Here is a 21,030-nt window from a genome sequence, read left to right on the forward strand (position 1 = left end):
CAAAACTATGTATATTTTCCCAAAGTTAAAATATTAAATATATGAAACATAGCATTTTTCATTTTAAAAACCCTGGGCAACTCCATAAACACAGCATATTAATTGTGATTTCTCCACCCCTTGGTGTGTTCCTTTTATAAGTTTTCTGATATTATCTTGTACTTTTAATTAGGCCAGGTTATCAAATCTAAAAAAAATTCATTAAGCTGTATACTTGAGTTTGTGCACCTTTTTTATACTTCAATAAAATGTTAAAAATAAAACTATGACATCTATTTAAATGACGCCTGTTTAATGCTCTTAAATGTTCTCTAGAATGCATTTAAATAGTCAGAAGCAAAATACAAACCCTAGACTAAGATGTTTTTTTTATTTTCTTAGAATGCTCAAAATGAACACGTTTAAATCCCAAACCAATCTCATATCTCAAAAGAAAAAAATGCAGGGGCTTCCCTGGTGGCGCAGTGGTTGAGAGTCCGCCTGCCGATAAAGGGGACACGGGTTCGTGCCCCGGTCCGGGAAGATCCCACATGCCGCGGAGCGGCTGGGCCCATGAGCCATGGCCGCCGAGCCTGCGCGTCCGGAGCCTGTGCTCCGCAACGGGACAGGCCACAGCAGTGAGAGGCCCGCGTAACGCAAAAAAAAGAAAAAAAAATGCAGGCAGCATCAAAGCAGGAGAAGAGGAACCATTACATTAAAAATTTTTTCTCTTCTCTCCGAAGCACTTATTTTTCCTTTTTTTTTTTTTAAAGTGTTAAATGTGATTTTATTAAGTAGGGGAGGTGAGCAGAAAGAAGAGATACATCCAGGCGGGAATCACATAGCGTAAACCAGATGAAGAATCAGAAATGGAAGATGCGCAGTTTTTCCCAAGGTCAGTTCACTCGAAAATGAACACAACCGCGGTACTTTCAGGATAGGTTAAATGAAGTCTTGATAAGGAGTTCCTACTGTGAGCCGATGCAGAACTGACTTCCTCCTAGAGGTACCTGTACCAACATGCCTTGGACATGTATTATAGAGTAAGCTACCACATCTGTTCCTTATTTCGCTTCCTTTAAGAGGCAAGGGTGCTATGTGTCATATAATGACCTCACAAAACTTCAGAAGGCATCTGTCCTTACAGATGAAACAGCAGGTGGGATCAACTCTCGTTCCAAGTACGAGCTGGACTGGAATTCTGGGACCTCGAGTTTTTTCCTTCTCTAAAGACTGAGGTCCCTAGGGATTAGGGCAACTCACCCCAGTGCAGACACCCTCAAAATCTTTCCCAGTGTGCTTCCCCTCCCATTCCGGTCGGGGATGGGGTGGGGCGGCCTGGGCCCCCTGCTAGTTTTGGCAGGGGCAGCAGAAGCAGCAGACGGTCCGGCAGGGGTTCTTCTTCTTGTACTGCAGGGCCTTGCTCACCTGCACCTTGGCCTGGCCGGTGTAGTCGAGGGTCTTCTGCACGTTGAACTCGATGACGTCCAGGGTGTCAGCCTGCCGCTCCACCAGCGTGGCCATCTGCAGGAAGAGGTCGTGCAGGTCGCGGATGCGGCTCTCCAGCCGCAGCATCTCGCGGTGGCGGCTCTCGATCTCATTGAGGGCCGCCCGCACACCCTTCACGTCAGCCAGCAGGTTCTCTGAGAACACGTCCCACTTGCCTTATTCGAACATGTCCTCGATCTGGTTGCCCAACACGTCCTTGCCCATGATCTCCACCTGGCGCTGGATGCGGATCTTGCAGTTTTCGTGCTGCTTCATCTCGGTCTGGTTGTACTCGTGCATGGCGGTCTGGAACGGGCGAGTGAGAGCGCTGTACCGTGAGCGCTTGATGCGCGCCACGGACGAGTGGGCGCCATGCTACGACTCGGCATCCTCGCTCAGCGCCTTCATGGCGCTCAGCTTGCGGTGGATGCTCTCGCCCTGCGCCTTGATGTCCTTGGCAATAGAATTGATGGGGCGCTTGATGCTACTGAGGCGCCGCATGGACGTGAGGAAGCGGGTGTTCTGCTTTCCCAGCCGCTTCACGTCGGCAGTCAGCTGCTGGTTTTCATCCTGAAGGTCCTGGATGTCTCGGTACAAGGATTCCAGGATGTGGTCCGTCTTGAACATGATATCCTCGGGGGGCGAGTCAAATTCATCATCCTTGTCTGGTAACTTCTGTTCATACCACTTGGTTACTCCACAAGTTCTACTAGCCAGTCCTTCATTATGCTTTGGGGTTGAGATGTGGTTTTCTTCTCTTTTTCCTCTTCATCCATTTTGTCCCCTTGCTGCAGCTCCATGTCTTTATTTGTCTTATTTTTCCCTTTAACACACTCTTCAGATGGACTGATTCCTTCCTCAAAGATGGTTTATAATTTCTGTGAGTTCATGGACCACAACCAGCATTCTTTCCTGGCCAGATTCAATGGACAGTCTTTCCTTGAGGATACCTGCTTTGAGGATGATGATCTTGTTGAGAAGACTTTGGAGAGCTGACAGATGTTCCTCTCAGGTCCACAGCTACTTACCTTACGTATCCCAGTGTGAGCAGGAATCCTTGGTAGGGGCTGACATAGCCTTGTGTCACTAGCTCTGGGTGTTGAAAGCAGGCCGCTCCATCTGATTTCTTGAAACCCTATTTTCTTTTTTTTTTTTTAATTTTATTATATTTATTTTTTATACCGCAGGTTCATATTAGTTATCAATTCAATTATGTCATGTAGTTATCTGTTTTATATGTATTAGTGTATATATGTCAATCCCAATCTCCCAGTTCATCCCACCACCACCGCCCCCCACCATTTTAACCATTACATTAAAATTTTTTAAATTGCTTTTAAGCTGTACAAGTCCTTCAACTTCCACTAACAAAAAATATTGTTACAGCCTCTACCCAGAATTTACAAAAGTCCCAACTTCACACAATTCTTTTGTCTTATAGCACTTTGGTTCTCATTAGCACCTCCACCAGAGTACAAGTGGAAGAAATAAATAATAAGTGCAAGGAGAAGTCCTCTTCTTACTAGCTGTGTGATCCTAGGAATGTTACTTGTCTCATCCAGACTCTGTTTCCCCAACTGCAAAATGATAACATCTACCTCAGAGGCTGTTGTGAAACCTCAATGAGATAAAATATATACAGTGTTTAGCACAGTACTTGCCACAAAGCAAACAATGACAGCGTTTATCATTTTTCTGAAATTTTATGTTTTTTAATGTATTTTCAATTCAATTATGTCATGTAGTTACAAAAAAACCCACTATGTATTGATTACTGTAGTTCCTCAAAAAAGTACTTTTTCTCGTCTCAGTATTTGAGACCTGATTTTCACTTAAATGTGTTTATTCTATGTCAGTGCCCAACTTTAACTTGAAGATGTTCATAGTAATACTTCAGTATTTTGTTACCAGAAAAAATACACAAGAAATGTATATTATGTGATTTTTTAAGAAAAAAAAAAGATGTCATTTTTGTACACATAAGAGTAGAACACACGACCACAGATGATGATGTATAACCAATGTCACCTTCAGAATATATAAATTCATCCTTTAGTTCTATTTCTAACGAAAGAAGGATAAAAGGAAAGCAATATTGGAGGGACCTACTATATGCTAGGCAAGGTTGAAAACAATCTATAATTTTGTCTCATTAAATCTACCCAACAATCTTTTGAAATCTGAGAGAGAATTTACCTTGTCGATATTCACACAGTTAGCAGGAGCGATGCAAATGGGATTTAAATCAAGTTCTAGATGGCTTCAAAGCCTATGTTCTCCTGTCTCTTAATCACAAACTACATAGCAGGAACAATTACATTATTTTATGGTATAATTTTATGACATTTTGAAGTCTCTAAAATGTTAATAAAGTGAATATTACTTTGATGAAAGAAAGGTTTGTGAATACTGTGCTGTTCTAGTTATTACATTAAAATAACTAGCCTGCAAGTGCCCATTCAACAAAATTTGTTCATAAATCATTTATCCTCAGTACAAGTCTTCCCAGCTACTCCTTTTCAGTTTTTATTTTCATTGCTACATTTTAACACACTCTAGAATATCAATTTCATTACTTTGTTTTAGGTAGAAAGTCTCCACATCAATTAGATGGCTGTTCTTAAGTATCCCCAAACCTTATTTTAAAAAAACAAACAATACCTTCTCTCTCTCCTCCACCCTCTGTCCAGCAATTACCACTGTTCAGTATTTATGGAGAAGACCAAGCCGAATTTCTCAGAACACAGTTTAAAAACAAACAAGATTTTGAACTACTAACCTTACTAGGAAATTCTATGAAAAATGTCCTGTTCACATTTTTCTTCCTGTATTGAGATCCTGACTAAACATTATTCTTATTTCTGTTAGAAGTTAAGTAACTATGGCTCATAACCAGGCTCCATCACATGCCTATAACCAGATCTGGAATAACATCCTACAAGTATCCCGAAGACCAAGAATGAACTTTATTAATCAGCATAACTCTAAAACAGAAACAGTCTTAGAGACAAGCACACAGTAGGGTTTTAAAACGTATGTATCAGCAGAGAATTGACTACGTAAACCTGATTAGAATAAAAAGTAGTTTTCTTTTACTCGCAAATTATTTACCTGTAAAACCTTAAATTGGCCTGAGGCCATTATTTGTTTCTTAAGAGCAACAGGGGAAAAAATGTGTAATTAGCCATGATATCAGAAGAGTATGCAGGATATTTTATAAGCCCTATCCCATTACAGCTGTTTACTTTAAAACATCAGTTAATATTTCCTATCTGTGTGTAAAAAAGGTACGTTTCCTGCCAATAAAAAGACATATAACTCTGGCACTTTCCTCTTGAGGAGAAGCAGGACACATTAAAACACTGTGTGTGTGTATTTTATTTTGTTTTGACTCTAACGTCTTTCTAGGGCAGAACTTTACAGATCAGCCATTCTCTTTCCTCCAAAACACAAAGAATCCTCCTTCCATGTAACTGATACGGTACAGATGCATTTGTTTCTTATTTGCTGCCAGAACAAATTACCACAGACTTAGAGGTCTGAAAGCTACAACTTTATTATCTTCCAGTTTTGGAGTTTAGAAGTCCAAAATGAGTCACAGTGGGCTAAAATCAAGGTGTTGGCATAGCTGCATTCCTTTCTGGAAGTTCTAAGGGAGATGCCATCTCCTTGCTCATTCAATTTGTTAGCGGACTTTAATTCCTTCAGGTTGTAGCACTGAGGTCCCCATTTCCTTGCTGCCTGTGAGCTGGGGACAGTTCCCAGCTACTAAAGGACCTCTGCATGTCCATGAGTCCCTTCCTTTATCTTCACAGCCATCAATGGCAGGCTAAGTACTTTCACGCTTCAAATCTCTCCTGCCTCTTCTACCACTGCAGCTCTCTGGCTCACTCTTCTGCCTTCCTCTTTCACTTTTATAAACTCAAGTATTTAGAATGGTCCCATCTGGATAATCCAAACTAATCTCCCATCTCAAGGTCCATAACCTTAATCACATTTGTGAAGTCCCTTCTGCCACATAAGGTAATATATTCAAAGGTTCCAGTGACTAAGATGAGAATATCCTTGAGGGGGCGCATTATTGTGCTTACCATACAACACCACATGCTGAGCTGCACTGACTTGAAGTGAGGAACAAAAGAGCATGTCACCACCTTTTGGCTAAAGAAGAAAAGTTCTTAGGATAAAACAGAGTTCAAAATGCTAAGCAATCTTCATCAAATACTACCACTATCAGAGAATCCATCAATTTAAGTAGAAGTTATCATTAAATCCTTACTTTTTTTTTTTTTTTTTTTTTGTGGTACGCGGGCCTCTCAGTGCTGTGGCCTCTCCTGCTGCGGAGCACAGGCTCCGGACGCGCAAGCTCAGCAGCCATGGCTCACGGGCCCAGCCGCTCCGCGGCATGTGGGATCTTCCTGGACTGGGGCACGAACACGCGTCCCCTGCATGAGCAGGCGGACTCTCAACCACTGCGCCACCAGGGAAGCCCCTTACTTCTTTTTAAATGGAAAAACACCTAAATATATTAACAACTTACTCAAAGCTAACTATATTTCTCACTGTAAAATAGCACTGGTTTCTACCATTAAGCTCTCTCTCTGTTCACTTTCTTTATGTTCCACAAATCTTTATCTGGAAGAAAGCTTCTCACAAAGCTAAAGACACACTGGAAGACACACAGTCTGAGATGAAGTCTTCTGAAAACCATGACACTTTTTATATCACAGAAACAAAAATGAATGTTAGAATGGTAATAAGACCCATGAGTGCCAGACAACGAGCCAGAATCTTAGAATCCCCATATTAAATATACCTGAAGACTAAAGAAAGGGTGTTGCTGCTTTAAGCTACTTTTGGCAAAGAGAAAGAATAACTTCTATGGGTATAATTTTTCTGTTGCTCTTCTAAGTAAACGAAAGACTTGCCTTAGAGAACAGAAGAACAGAGAGAAAAAAGATCCCATAAAACTGATTTTAGTCTTTAAGTAAAAATTTCCACAAAATGTCATCCTTCCAAAACAAAGTAATAACTTTTAATACTAGTAGACTCCAAAAGGCAAAGTAATGATAAAGTACCTTGGCAAATTTATTGTTCTAAGTCTGTAAGGTTACTTAGACTCTATGAAACATTCTTGTATCCACTGATTCTTTGGGAATACAGAGATTTTATATATATAAAATTCAAGTCTGCACTGAACATTACCTCTAATCATATTTAAAAACTAAAATTACTTTGGAATCTCAACCTACAGAAATTTTTATCAAAGTGATTCAAATTTACAATGCTCATTTGATTTTATGGACTTTGAGTGCATATGCACAAAAGGCAAATACAAATTATTTTAGTCTAGTTTCCACTAATGGCAGAGTAAATTGGTCAAGCATAGTTTCCTGCAGATAATTTCTAAACCTAGATAAGCTATTTTAAAGAACACACTTATTTGAAGGCCCTGGAAAGTGATCAAAGGCAGGAACATACGGAAGGAAGGGTTACATTTGAAATACATAATTTGCAGTGGGTAAGGATTCCAAGTTTGTGGGTTTTTTGCCTAAGGGCACTGACCACCATTACTGCCATCAACTCCCATTCTAATGCCCACAGTTCTTGCAGCAGAAAAATACAGATTTACAGTCCAGAGATGGTAGAGAACACGAATTAAGACAGAGTAACTAAAAATTTAGAAAGAAAAATCCTAAAAAGAATAGAGCCACAGCAGGAGCAAGACCCAAATCCCTGGCTTACCATTAAAATACATACATGGGGGAGAAGGGAGGATCCAGGAGGAGGGGGAGAAGGGAGGATCCAGGAGGATGGGGAAAAGCAAGCAAAAGTCAGAGGGGTGTCTACCCTTAAAAGACTGGCAAGCCATGTGAGTTTACTGCTTTTTTTAGACTGATGGTTTTCCCCAAACAGTACACAGCTCAAGCAACAGAAAGTTGGGGCCTTACTATAACTTGAGGTGTCACAGGACAGAGCTCAGAGCTGAAAGAGCAACTGGAAATTTAGGAAGGAAACTCTAAAGGAAAAAAAGATACACAAAACCTGAGGCCCATGATCTTAGTATCAACTCTGACAAAATTCTTGGTGGCATCTAAACTACAGAGGTACAGGGCTGATCTATCAGGTACCAGGTTACTAAAGCAATAGCTATAAGCCAGAAGAACTGAGCAGAGATGAAGACCACACAGTACAGGGGAAAGAATGTGTAGCTTGAGATCAGACAAGTTAACTGCCAGCTGGAACAATAACAACAAAAAACAATCCTCAGAGAACACAGTAGAATCTCAGATAACAAATATATTATCCACAATGTCCAGTTTTCAACCAAAAATTACTCCATATGTTGGATCAACAGTACAGAATAGAGAGCCCAGAAATAAACCCATACACCTACCTTCGACAAAGGTGGCAAGAATACACAATGGAAAAAAGACAGTCTCTTCAGCAAGTGGTTTGGAAAAGCTGGACAGTCACATGTAAATCAATGAAGTTAGAACACACCCTTATACCATATACAGAAATAAGACCAAAATGGCTTAAAGACTTAAATATAAGACACTACACCATAAAACTCCTAGAAGAGAACACAGGCAAAACATTCTCTAACATAATTCGTATCAATGTTTTCTTAGGTCAGTCTCCCAACGCAACAGAAATAAAAGCAAAAATAAACAAGTGGGACATAATCAAATTTATAAGCTTCTGAATAGCAAAGGAAACCATAAACAAAACAAAAAGACAACCTATGGATTGGGAGAAAATATTTGCAAACAATGTGACCGACAAGGGCTTAATTTCCAAAATATACAAACAGCTCATACAACTCAAAAACAAAAAAACAAACAACCCGCTCAAACAATGGGCAGAAGACCTAAATAGACAATTTTCCAAAGAAGACATACAGATGGCCAACAGGCACATGAAAAGATGCTCAACACTGCTAATTATTAGAGAAATGCAAATCAAAACTACAATGAGGTATCACCTCACACCGGTCAGAATGGCCATCATTAAAAAGCCTACAAATAACAAATGCGGGAGAGGGTGTGGAGAAAAGGGAACCCTTATACACCGTTGGTGGGAATGTAAGTTAGTAACAGCCACTATGGAGAACAGTATGGAGGTTCCTTAAAAAACTATAATAGAGTTACCATAGGATCCAGCAAATCCCACTCCTGGGTATATATCCGGAGAAAACTATAATTCAAAAAAGATAAATGCACCCCAATGTTCACAGCAGCACTATTTACAATAGCTGAGACATGGAAGCAAACTAAATGTCCACTGACAGATGAATGGATAAAGAAGATGTGGTATATAGATACTGTGGAATACTACTTGGTACAAAAGAATGAAATAATGCCATTTGCAACAACATGGATGGACCTAAAGGACACCATACTAAGTGAAGTAAATCAGAAAGAGAAAGACAAATGCCATATGATACTTATATGCAGAATCTAAAATATGACACAAATGAACTTATTTATGAAACAGAAACAAACTCACAGACAGAAAACAAACTTATAGTGCCTGAAGAGGAAAGAAGTGGGGGAGGGATAAATTAGGAGTTTGGGATTAGCAGATACAAACTACGTACTATATATAAAATAAATAAACAACAAAGTCCTACTATATAGCACAGGGAACCATAGTCAGAATCCTGTAAGAGTTCCGGGTAAGATGGCGGAAGAGTAAGACGCGGAGATCACCTTCCTCCCCACGGATACGCCAGAAATACAGCTACACGTGGAACAACTCCTACAGAACACCTACTGAACGCTGGCAGAAGACCCCAGACCTCCCAAAAGGCAAGAAACTCCCCACATACCTGGGTAGGGCAAAGCGGAGAGATCCCCACACAGAGGATCGGTGCCGAGCGGCACTCACCAGCCCGAGAGGCTTGTCTGCTCGCCCGCCGGGGCGCGCAGCGCTGGAAGCTGAGGCTCGGGCTTCGGTCAGAGCGCAGGGAGAGGACTGGGGCTGGCGGCGAGAACTCAGCCTGAAGGGGGCTAATGTGCCACAGCTAGCCGGGAGGGAGTCCAGGAAAACTCTGGAGCTGCCGAAGAGGCAAGAGACTTTTTCTTCCCTCTTGGTTTCCTGGTGCGCGAGGAGAGGGGATTAAGAGCGCTGCTTAAAGGGGCTCCACAGACAGCCGCGAGTCGCGACTGAAAGCGCGGAGCCCAGTGACGGGCGTGGGACGCTGGGGCTGCTGCCGCCGCCGCCAAGAAGCCTGTGTGGGAGCGCAGGTCACTGCCCACACCGCCCTTCCGGGAGCCTGGGCAGCCCGCCACTGCCGGGGTCCCGGGATCCAGGGGAGGCTTCCCTGGGAGAACGCACGGCGCGCCTCGGGCTGGTGCAACGTCACGCCGACCTCTACCGCTGCAGGCTCGCCCCGCACTCCGTGCCCCTCCCTCCCGCCCGGCCTGAGTGAGCCAGAGTCCCCGAAGAGGCTGCTCCTTTAACCCTGTCCTGTCTGAGCGAAGAACAGACGCCCTCCAGCGACCTACACGCAGAGGCGGGGCCAAATCCAAAGCTGAGACCCAGGAGCTGTGAGAACAAAGAAGAGAAAGGGAAACCTCTCCCAGCAGCCTCAGAAGCAGCGGATTAAAGCTCCACAATCAACTTGATGTACCCTGCATCTGTGGAATACATGAATAGACAACAAATCATCCCAAATTGAGGAGCCCGGAGTCAGTGCTGTGCCTCTGAGGTGGGAGAGCCAACTTCAGGACACTGGTCCACAAGAGACCTCCCAGCTCCACATAATATCAAACGGCGAAAATCTTCCAGAGATCTCCATCTCAACACCAGCACCCAGCTTCACTCAACGACCAGCAAGCTACAGTGCTGGACACCCTAAGCCAAACAACTAGCAAGACAGGAACACAACGCCACCCATTAGCAGAGAGGTGGCCTAAAATCATAAAAAGTCCGCAGACACCCCAAAACACACCACCAGACGTGGACCTGCCCACCAGAAAGACAAGATCCAGCCTCATCCACCAGAACACAGGCACTAGTCCCCTCCACCAGGAAGCCTACACAACCCACTAAACCAACCTTAGCCACTGGGGACAGACACCAAAAACAACGGGAACTACGAACCTGCAGCCTGCAAAAAGGAGACCCCAAACACAGTAACATAAGCAAAATGAGAAGACAGAAAAACACACAGCAGGAGAAGGAGCAAGATAAAAACCCACCAGATCTAACAAATGAAGAGGTAATAGGCAGTCTACCTGAAAAAGAATTCAGAATAATGATGGTAAAGATGATCCAAGATTCTATTTCCCAGATCCAAAATCTTGGAAATAGAATAGACAAAATGCAAGAAACAGTTAACAAGGACCTAGAAGAACTAAAGATGAATCAAGCATCGATTAAAAACACAATACATGAAATAAAAAATACTCTAGATGGGATCAATAGCAGAATAACTGAGGCAGAAGAACGGATAAGTGAGGTGGAAGATAAAATAGTGGAAATAACTGCTGCAGAGCAAAATAAAGAAAAAAGAATGAAAAGAACAGAGGACAGTCTCAGAGACCTCTGGGACAACATTAAACGCACCAATGTTCGAATTATAGGGGTTCCAGAAGAAGAAGAGAAAAAGAAAGGGACTGGGAAAATATTTGAAGAGATTATAGTTGAAAACTTCCCTAATATGGGAAAGGAAATAGTTAATCAAGTCCAGGAGGCACAGAGAGTCCCATACAGAATAAATCCAAGGAGAAATACGCCAAGACACATATTAATCAAACTGTCAAAAATTAAACACAAAGAAATCATATTAAAAGCAGCAAGGCAAAAACAACAAATAACACACAAGGGAATCCCCATCAGGATAACAGCTGATCTCTCAGCAGAAACTCTACAAGCCAGAAGGGAGTGGCAGGACATAATTAAAGTGATGAAGGAGAAAAACCTGCAACCAAGATTACTCTACCCAGCAAGGATCTCATTCAGATTTGATGGAGAAATTAAAATGTTTACAGACAAGCAAAAGCTGAGAGAGTTCAGCACCACCAAACCAGCTTTACAACAAATGCTAAAGGAACTTCTCTAGGCAAGAAACACAACAGAAGGAAAAGACCTACAATAACGAACCCAAAACAATTAAGTAAATGGGAATAGGAACATACATATCAATAATTACCTTAAATGTAAATGGACTAAATGCTCCCACCAAAAGACACAGATTGGCTGAATGGATACAAAAACAAGACCCATATATATGCTGTCTACAAGAGACCCACTTCAGACCTAGAGACACATACAGACTGAAAGTAAGGGGATGGAAAAAGATATTCCATGCAAATGGAAACCAAAAGAAAGCTGGAGTAGCAATTCTCATATCAGACAAAATAGACTTTAAAATAAAGACTACTAGAAGAGACAAAGAAGGACACTACATAATGATCAAGGGATCGATCCAAGAAGAAGATATAACAATTGTAAATATTTATGCACCCAACATAGGAGCACCTCAATACATAAGGCAAATACTAACAGCCATAAAAGGAGAAATCGACAGTAACACACTCATAGTAGGGGACTTTAACACCCCACTTTCACCAATGGACAGATCATCCAAAATGAAAATAAATAAGGAAACACAAGCTTTAAATGATACATTAAACAAGATGGACTTAATTGATATTTATAGGACATTCCATCCAAAAACAACAGAATACACATTTTTCTCAAGTGCTCATGGAACATTCTCCAGGATAGATCATATCTTGGGTCACAAATCAAGCCTTGGTAAATTTAAGAAAATTGAAATTGTATCAAGTCTCTTTTCCGACCACAATGCTATGAGACTAGATATCAATTACAGGAAAAGAGCTGTAAAAAATACAAACACATGGAGGCTAAACAATACACTACTTAATAACGAAGTGATCACTGAAGAAATCAAAGAGGAAATTAAAAAATACCTAGAAACAAATGACAATGGAGACACGACGACCCAAAACCTATGGGATGCAGCAAAAGCAGTTCTAAGAGGGAAGTTTATAGCAATACAATCCCACCTTAAGAAACAGGAAACATCTCGAATAAACAACCTAACCTTGCACCTAAAGCAATTAGAGAAAGAAGAACAAAAACATCCCAATGTTAGCAGAAGGAAAGAAATCATAAAAATCAGATCAGAAATAAATGAAAAAGAAATGAAGGAAACGATAGCAAAGATCAATAAAACTAAAAGCTGGTTCTTTGAGAAGATAAACAAAATTGATAAACCATTAGCCAGACTCATCAAGAAAAAAAGGGAGAAGACTCAAATCAATAGAATTAGAAATGAAAAAGGAGAAGTAACAACTGACACTGCAGAAATACAAAAGATCATGAGAGACTACTACAAGCAACTCTATGCCAATAAAATGGACAACCTGGAAGAAATGGACAAATTCTTAGAAATGCACAACCTGCCAAGACTGAATCAGGAAGAAATAGAAAATATGAACAGACCAATCACAAGCACTGAAATTGAAACTGTGATAAAAAAATCTTCCAACAAACAAAAGCCCAGGACCAGATGGCTTCACAGGCGAATTCTATCAAACATTTAGAGAAGAGCTAACACCTATCCTTCTCAAACTCTTCCAAAATATAGCAGAGGGAGGAACACTCCCAAACTCATTCTACGAGGCCACCATCACCTTGATACCAAAACCAGACAAGGATGTCACAAAGGAAGAAAACTACAGGCCAATATCACTGATGAACATGGATGCAAAAATCCTCAACAAAATACTAGCAAACAGAATCCAACAGCACATTAAAAGGATCATACACCATGATCAAGTGGGGTTTATTCCAGGATTGCAAGGATTCTTCAATATACGCAAATCAATCAACGTGATACACCATATTAACAAATTGAAGGAGAAAAACCATATGATCATCTCAATAGATGTAGAGAAAGCTTTCGACAAAATTCAACACCCATTTATGATAAAAACCCTGCAGAAAGTAGGCATAGAGGGAACTTTCCTCAACATAATAAAGGCCATATATGACAAACCCACAGCCAGCATCGTCCTCAATGGTGAAAAACTGAAACCATTTCCACTAAGATCAGGAACAAGACAAGGTTGCCCACTCTCACCACTCTTATTCAACCTAGTTTTGGAAGTTTTAGCCACAGCAATCAGAGAAGAAAAAGAAATAAAAGGAATCCAAATTGGAAAAGAAGAAGTAAAGCTGTCACTGTTTGCAGATGACATGATACTATACATAGAGAATCCTAAAGATACTACCAGAAAACTACTAGAGTTAATCAATGAATTTGGTAAAGTTGCAGGATACAAAATTAATGCACAGAAATCTCTGGCATTCCTATATACTAATGATGAAAAATCTGAAAGTGAAATCAAGAAAACACTCCCATTTACCATTGCAACAAAAAGAATAAAATATCTAGGAATAAACCTACCTAAGGAGACAAAAGACCTGTATGCAGAAAATTATAAGACACTGATGAAAGAAATTAAAGATGATACAAATAGATGGAGAGATGTACCATGTTCTTGGATTGGAAGAATCAACATTGTGAAAATGACTCTACTACCCAAAGCAATCTACAGATTCAATGCAATCCCTATCAAACTACCACTAGCATTTTTCACAGAACTAGAACAAAAAATTTCACAATTTGTATGGAAACACAAAAGACCCCGAATAGCCAAAGCAATCTTGAGAATGAAAAATGGAGCTGGAGGAATCAGGCTCCCTGACTTCAGACTATACTACAAAGCTACAGTAATCAAGACAGTATGGTACTGGCACAAAAACAGAAAGACAGATCAATGGAACAGGATAGAAAGCCCAGAGTTAAACCCACGGACATATGGTCACCTTATCTTTGATAAAGGAGGCAGGAATGTACAGTGGAGAAAGGACAGTCTCTTCAATAAGTGGTGCTGGGAAAACTGGATAGGGACATGTAAAAGTATGAGATTAGATCACTCCCTAACACCATACACAAAAATAAGCTCAAAATGGATTAAAGACCTAAATGTAAGGCCAGACACTATCAAACTCTTAGAGGAAAACATAGGCAGAACACTCTAGGACATAAATCACAGCAAGATCCTTTTTGACCCACCTCCTAGAGAAATGGAAATAAAGACAAAAATAAACACATGGGACCTAATGAAACTTCAAAGCTTTTGCACAGCAAAGGAAACCATAAACAAGACCAAAAGACAACCCTCAGAATGGGAGAAAATATTTGCAAATGAAGCAACTGACAAAGGATTAATCTCCAAAATTTATAAGCAGCTCATGCAGCTCAATAACAAAAAAACAAACAACCCAATCCAAAAATGGGCAGAAGACCTAAATAGACATTTCTCCACAGAAGATATACAGACTGCCAACAAACACATGAAAGGATGCTCAACATCTTTACTCATTAGAGAAATGCAAATCAAAACTACAATGAGATATCATCTCACACCAGTCAGAATGGCCATCATCAAAAAATCTAGAAACAATAAATGCTGGAGAGGGTGTGGAAAAAAGGGAACACTCTTGCACTGCTGGTGGGAATGTGAATTGGTACAGCCACTATGGAGAACGGTATGGAGGTTCCTTAAAAAACTACAAATAGAACTACCATATGACCCAGCAATCCCACTACTGGGCATATACCCTGAGAAAACCATAATTCAAAAAGAGACATGTACCAAAATGTTCATAGCAGCCCTATTTACAATAGCCCGGAGATGGAAACAACCTAAGTGTCCATCATCGGATGAATGGATAAAGAAGATGTGGCACATATATACAATGGAATATTACTCAGCCATAAAAAGAAATGAAATTGAGCTATTTGTAATGAGGTGGATAGACCTAGAGTCTGTCATACAGAGTGAAGTAAGTCAGAAAGAGAAAGACAAATACTGTATGCTAACACATATATATGGAACTTAAGAAAAAAAAGTGTCATGAAGAACATAGGGGTAAGACAGGAATAAAGACACAGACCTACTAGAGAATGGACTTGAGGATATGGGGAGGGGGAAGGGTAAGCTGTGACAAAGTGAAAGAGCGGCATGGACATATATACACTACCAAACGTAAGGTAGATAGCTAGTGGGAAGCAGCCGCATAGCACAGGGAGATCAGCTCGGTGCTTTGTGACCACCTGGAGGGGTGGGATAGGGAGGGTGGGAGGGAGATGCAAAAGGGAGGGGATATGGAAACATATGTATATGTATAACTGATTAAATTTGATATAAAGCAAAAAAATAAAAATTAAAAAAATTTAAAAAATTAAAAAAATAGAATTCTGTAATAAACCATAACAGAAAAGAATATTAAAAAGAATGTGTATATATATGTATAACTGAATCACTTCTCTGCACACCAGAAACTAACACAATATTGTAAATCAACTATACTTCAATAAAAAATTATTCCACACGCAAAGAAACAGATGTACATAACTCATACTCATGAAAAAAAAATTTTAAAGGCAGATCAAAGAGACTGACTCTGCAAGTGGGCTCATACAAGGGATTTAGTAGACAATGACTTCAAAACAGCTAATATTTCACCTGAAGTAATTCAACATAGCACTAAGTAGATTGTGCTAAATTAAAGATGCATGTTGAATCCCTAGGAATTCCTACAAAAATAAGACAAACTTATAGCTAAAAAGTTCATAGACAAAATAAAATGGAATACACAGAACTATCTTATTAACACAAAAGAAAACAAGAAATTCCAACAAAGAAAAGCCTAGGACCAGATGGCTTCACTGGTGAATTCTACCAGACATCTAAAGAAGAATAAATACCAAAAACTTCTCAAACTGTTCCAAAAATTGAAGAGAAGGGAACACTTCCTAACTCATTCTATTAGGTCAGCATTACCCTAATATCAAAACCAGACAGAGACACTACAAGAAAAGAAAACTGCAAGCCAATATCTCTTATAAATAAAGATGCAGGAATTCCCTGGCAGTCCAGTGATTAAGATTGCATGCTTTTACTGCCAAGGGCACACGTTCGATCCCTAGTCGGGGAACTAAGACCCTGCAAGCCATGCAGCAGAGCCAAAAAAACCCATATATATATATGCAAAAATCCTCAACAACATACTAACAAACTGAATTCAACAGCATATTAAAAGGATTATAGACTGTGACCTAGTGGGATTTATCCCTGGAATACAAGCATAGGTCAACATACAAAAATCAAAGCAAGAGGCCACATTAATAGAATGAAGAGGGAAAAAAACCACATGGTCATCTTGATGCAGAAAAAACATGTGACAAAATTCAACACCCTTTTGCAATAAAAACACTAAGTAAATTAGAAATACAAGAGAATTTCCTCAGCATAATAACAGTCATACATGAAAAACACACAGCTAACAACATACTCAATGATTAAAGACTGAATGCTTTTCCCTAAGATCAGGAACAAGGTAAGGATGTCTGCTTTCACCACTTCTATTCAGCAAAGTACTGAAAGTTCTAGCCTGCACAAACAGGCAAGAAAAATAAATCAAAAGCATTCAAAGTAGAAAGGAAGAAGTAAAATTATTTCTGTTCACAGATGACAAGATCTTACATGTAGAAAACCCTAAAGACCACACACACACACACACACACACACACACACAGACACACAGCTAAAAAATGAATTCAGCCAAGTTGCAGGACACAAAATCAACAACACACAAAAATCAGTTGTATTTCTATATACTAGCAATGAACAATTCAAAAATAAAGAGAACAATTCCATTTACAAAAGTATTATAAAGAATAAAATACTTAGTAATAAATTTAATTAAGGAGGCTGAAAGCCTTGTGCACTGAAAACTATAAAAGACTGCCAAAAGAAATTAAAGATCTAAATAAATGGAAAGACATCTGTGTTCATGAACTAAAAGTCTTAATACTTTAAGGTGACAATACCACCCAAAATGATCTACAGACATAATACAATCCCTATAAAAATCCCAAAGGCGTTTTTTTACAGAAATAGAAAAACTCATCATAAAATTCATATGGAATTTCGAGGGATACTGAATAGTCAAAACACTTTTGAAAACGAAGAACAAAGTTGGAAGACTTGATCTTCTGAATTTTGAAACTTACAACAAAGCTTTAGTAATCAAAACAGTATGGTACCAGCATAATGATACATATTCCATACACCAATGGAATAGAAGACAAAGCCCAGAAATAAAGAGTTACATAAATGGTCAATTAAATTTTGACAATGGTGCCAAGTCCATTCAGTGGAGAAAGGATAATGTTTTGAACAAACAGCGTGAGGAAAACTGGATATCCACATGCAAAAAGCATGAAGCTAGATCCCACCTTACACCACATATAAAAATTAACTCAAAATGGATCAAAGATCTAAATTGAAGAGCCAAAACTACAGAACTCTTAGAAGAAAACAAGGGGGAAATCTTCACTGAGCTAGATTTGGCAACCGTTTCTTAAGTATTACACCAAAAGCACAGAGAACAAAAGAAAAATTGGATAAACTGGACTTCATCAAAATAAAAAATTCTCCATCAAAGGATACTATCAAGAGAGTGGAAAGACAACTCACAGAATGGGAGAAAATATTTGTGGGAAAAAATATTTTAGCTGACAAGGACTAATATCCAGAATATATTTAGAACTCAACAACAAAAAACAAACGACTCCGTTTTTTAAATGGATAAAAGACTTAAAAAACATTTCACCAAATAAGATATAAAATGGTCAATAAGTAGTACATAAAAACATGTTCAACATCACCAGTCTTTAGGAAAATGCAAATCGAAACTGTAAGATATTACCTTCACACTTATTAGGGTGACAATTATTTAAAAATACAAAAAGGAAAATAACAGGGATTGATGAAGATGTGGAGAAATTCAAATTCTAGTGCACTGTTGGTGGGAATGTGAAAAGGGCAGCTACGGTGGAATACTGTTTGGCAGATCCTTAAACTGTTAAACACAGAATTACCATATGATCCAGAAATTCCACACCTAGATATATACCCAAAAGAACTGTAAACAAGGACTCAAACAGACACTCGAACACCAATGTTCATAGCAGCATTATTTATAAAAGCCTTTTCAAAAAGTGGAAACTAGCCAAGTGTCTATCAAGAGATGAATAAACAAAAAGCGATATACAATGCAGTATTATTCAGCCATAAAAAATGGAATGAAGTTCTGATACATGCTACAACATAGATGAACCTTGAAAACATTATGCTAAGTGAAATAAGCCAGATACAAAAGGACAAATACTGTATTATTCCACTTACATTAAGTACCTAAAATAGGCAAATTCATAGAGACAAAAAGTAGAACAGAGGGTACCAAGGATTGGGGAAACAGGAAAATGGGAATTATTGGTTGATGAATACAGCGTTCCTCTTTGGGATATGATGGAAAGGTTCTGGAAATAGTGTTGAGGGTGACACAACACTGTGGATGTACTTAATAACACTGAATTTTACACTTAAAAATGGTTTAAGAAAAAAGGACAAAAAAAAGCAGGAAAGAAAGACAGGAACAAAAGAAAAAAGATGATAAAAATAGAATATAGCAAAATGGCAAACTTAATCCAACCATATCAATAACGAGTAAAAATATATATGAACACTCCAAACAAAAGGAAACTGAAATTATAAAAGAACAGATAATAAAGCAAGACTCAAGAACACTCTATCTACAAAGAAATAGACTTTAAATGCAAATTCAAGATAGCTACAGTAATCAAAATATAAAGATATGTGAAATAAGGACAGAAACATAGATAAATGGAACAGAATAGAGTTCAAAAATACACCTACAGTTATAGAGTCAATTGATTTTCTAAAAAAGTCCCAAGGTAATTCAGTGGAGAGAGGAAGGTCTTTTCAACAAATGGTACTGGATCAATTAGATATCTTCATGGAAAAAAATAAGCTTCAACCTTTCCCTTGCATTATATCAAAAAGTACCCTGACATGAATCATAGACCTTAACACAAAAATTAATACTTCCAGAAAAAAATGTAGAAGAAATGAAATCCAAGAAAGAGCAAAATGAAATCTCTAGCAACCAAAAGTTTGTGCTGGAGGTGGGAGGACTGACTCAGAGAGGCACAAGACAACTTTTGGGGGGTCACCACTGACCTTTGAATATATTCCTAGTTGTGACAATAAAACTGTAACATCAGCATTATCTTCCAATTAGATATGGTAGAAAAACACATTTCTGATTTATTGAAACAGATTTCAAGTCCCTAACACAGAAATTTTAAAAAATGACTAATACTGCATCCTGTTTTACTGAACATGTCTCTCAAAAGATCATGCCTGCCTACCTGCCCTGTTGTTTACATGGTATTAAAATGTAAAGTTCTATAACTATACTTATAATCATAAATTTACATTGAACCCCTTTAGCTTAGCCTATAGCCAATTTCAATCTACTAAACCAAAGACTGATAAAAACTGTTTAACATATTTAGAATTTTTATACATAAAGTAATCAAGTATAATGGCAATAAAAAGTAAAACAGCCCATCTAATGTTCCCCCAAAATATTAGACTTAGAGACTCAAAGCTGTAATTTACTAGAAGTAGGCTGACACCATTTTTTAGGAACAATGAATAAAATAACCAGTAAAATGTCAATACAATAAGAAGCCTGTATTTGGAGCACTGTTTATATTCATTTAAGATACACTGCAATTTTTAAAACTTACATGTACTGGAATGGAAAGAGAAGTACTGGCTTAAGCATCCAAATAGAAAATAAAGCCCTTAGAACCGAAAAATTGAAAATTTGATACATTACTAGTTTGAAGAACCTTACACTAAATTAATTTTTCTCAAACAATGATGAATGCTCCAGCAGGGGGTGACAAATAGTAAGGTAAACTACAGACCTTCAATAAACATTACCTGACCATATGGAATAAAATATATACCCAAAAATACTACTGTAACTTTGAAATGTATGAAAAATAATATACTAAAGTTTACAAAAAGTAAGCTGCTTGCTTTTGTCTGGATATTAATCCTCATTTTCTGACACTATGTGATGAAAGATAAAACCAAAAATATATGATCATAAATGCTGTATGGGTATTATGTGTTAAATATAAATTTGGATAACATTAAGTTCAATTAGTTTAATTAAAAAAAGAGGGTTTGTAGGTGTGTAATTTTAAAATGCTTATGTCTCCACAACTGGCAATCCCATACCTAAGCATAAACCCATTATTCTGGATTTGAGCACAGCATCACCCTGACCTGGTGGTAGCTGAATCCGGTCACATATATAAGTAATTTAGAGACTATCTAAATCAAACATAGGTACTGAAGATGTTTATCATCATATATGATTACACTGTAGGTTTAAAAAGGCATACTGAATTTGCTACGCTGAAGTTGTCACAAAAACCTATGTATGTTTTAAATGCATTTAAGATGTCATCTCAACCTAGAGATTATCATACTAAGTGAAGTAAGTCAGAAAGAGAAAGACAGATACCATATGATATCATTTATATGTGGAATCTAAAATATGACA

At 38.6% G+C, this 21,030-nt stretch overlaps 1 protein-coding gene and 1 pseudogene across 1 annotated transcript in view; both read right to left on the reverse strand.

The window, feature by feature from the left end:
• The window catches only part of COG5 (component of oligomeric golgi complex 5), a 283,477-nt gene that overhangs the window by 217,993 nt on the left and 44,454 nt on the right, over positions 1 to 21,030 (reverse strand). The gene's annotated exons all lie outside the window — the stretch shown is intronic.
• Positions 1,330 to 2,192, reverse strand: LOC132496396 (syntaxin-11-like; annotated as a pseudogene).

Source organism: Mesoplodon densirostris, chromosome 9 (assembly GCF_025265405.1).
Source record: "Mesoplodon densirostris isolate mMesDen1 chromosome 9, mMesDen1 primary haplotype, whole genome shotgun sequence".
Classification (NCBI taxonomy): Eukaryota; Metazoa; Chordata; class Mammalia; order Artiodactyla; family Ziphiidae; genus Mesoplodon; species Mesoplodon densirostris.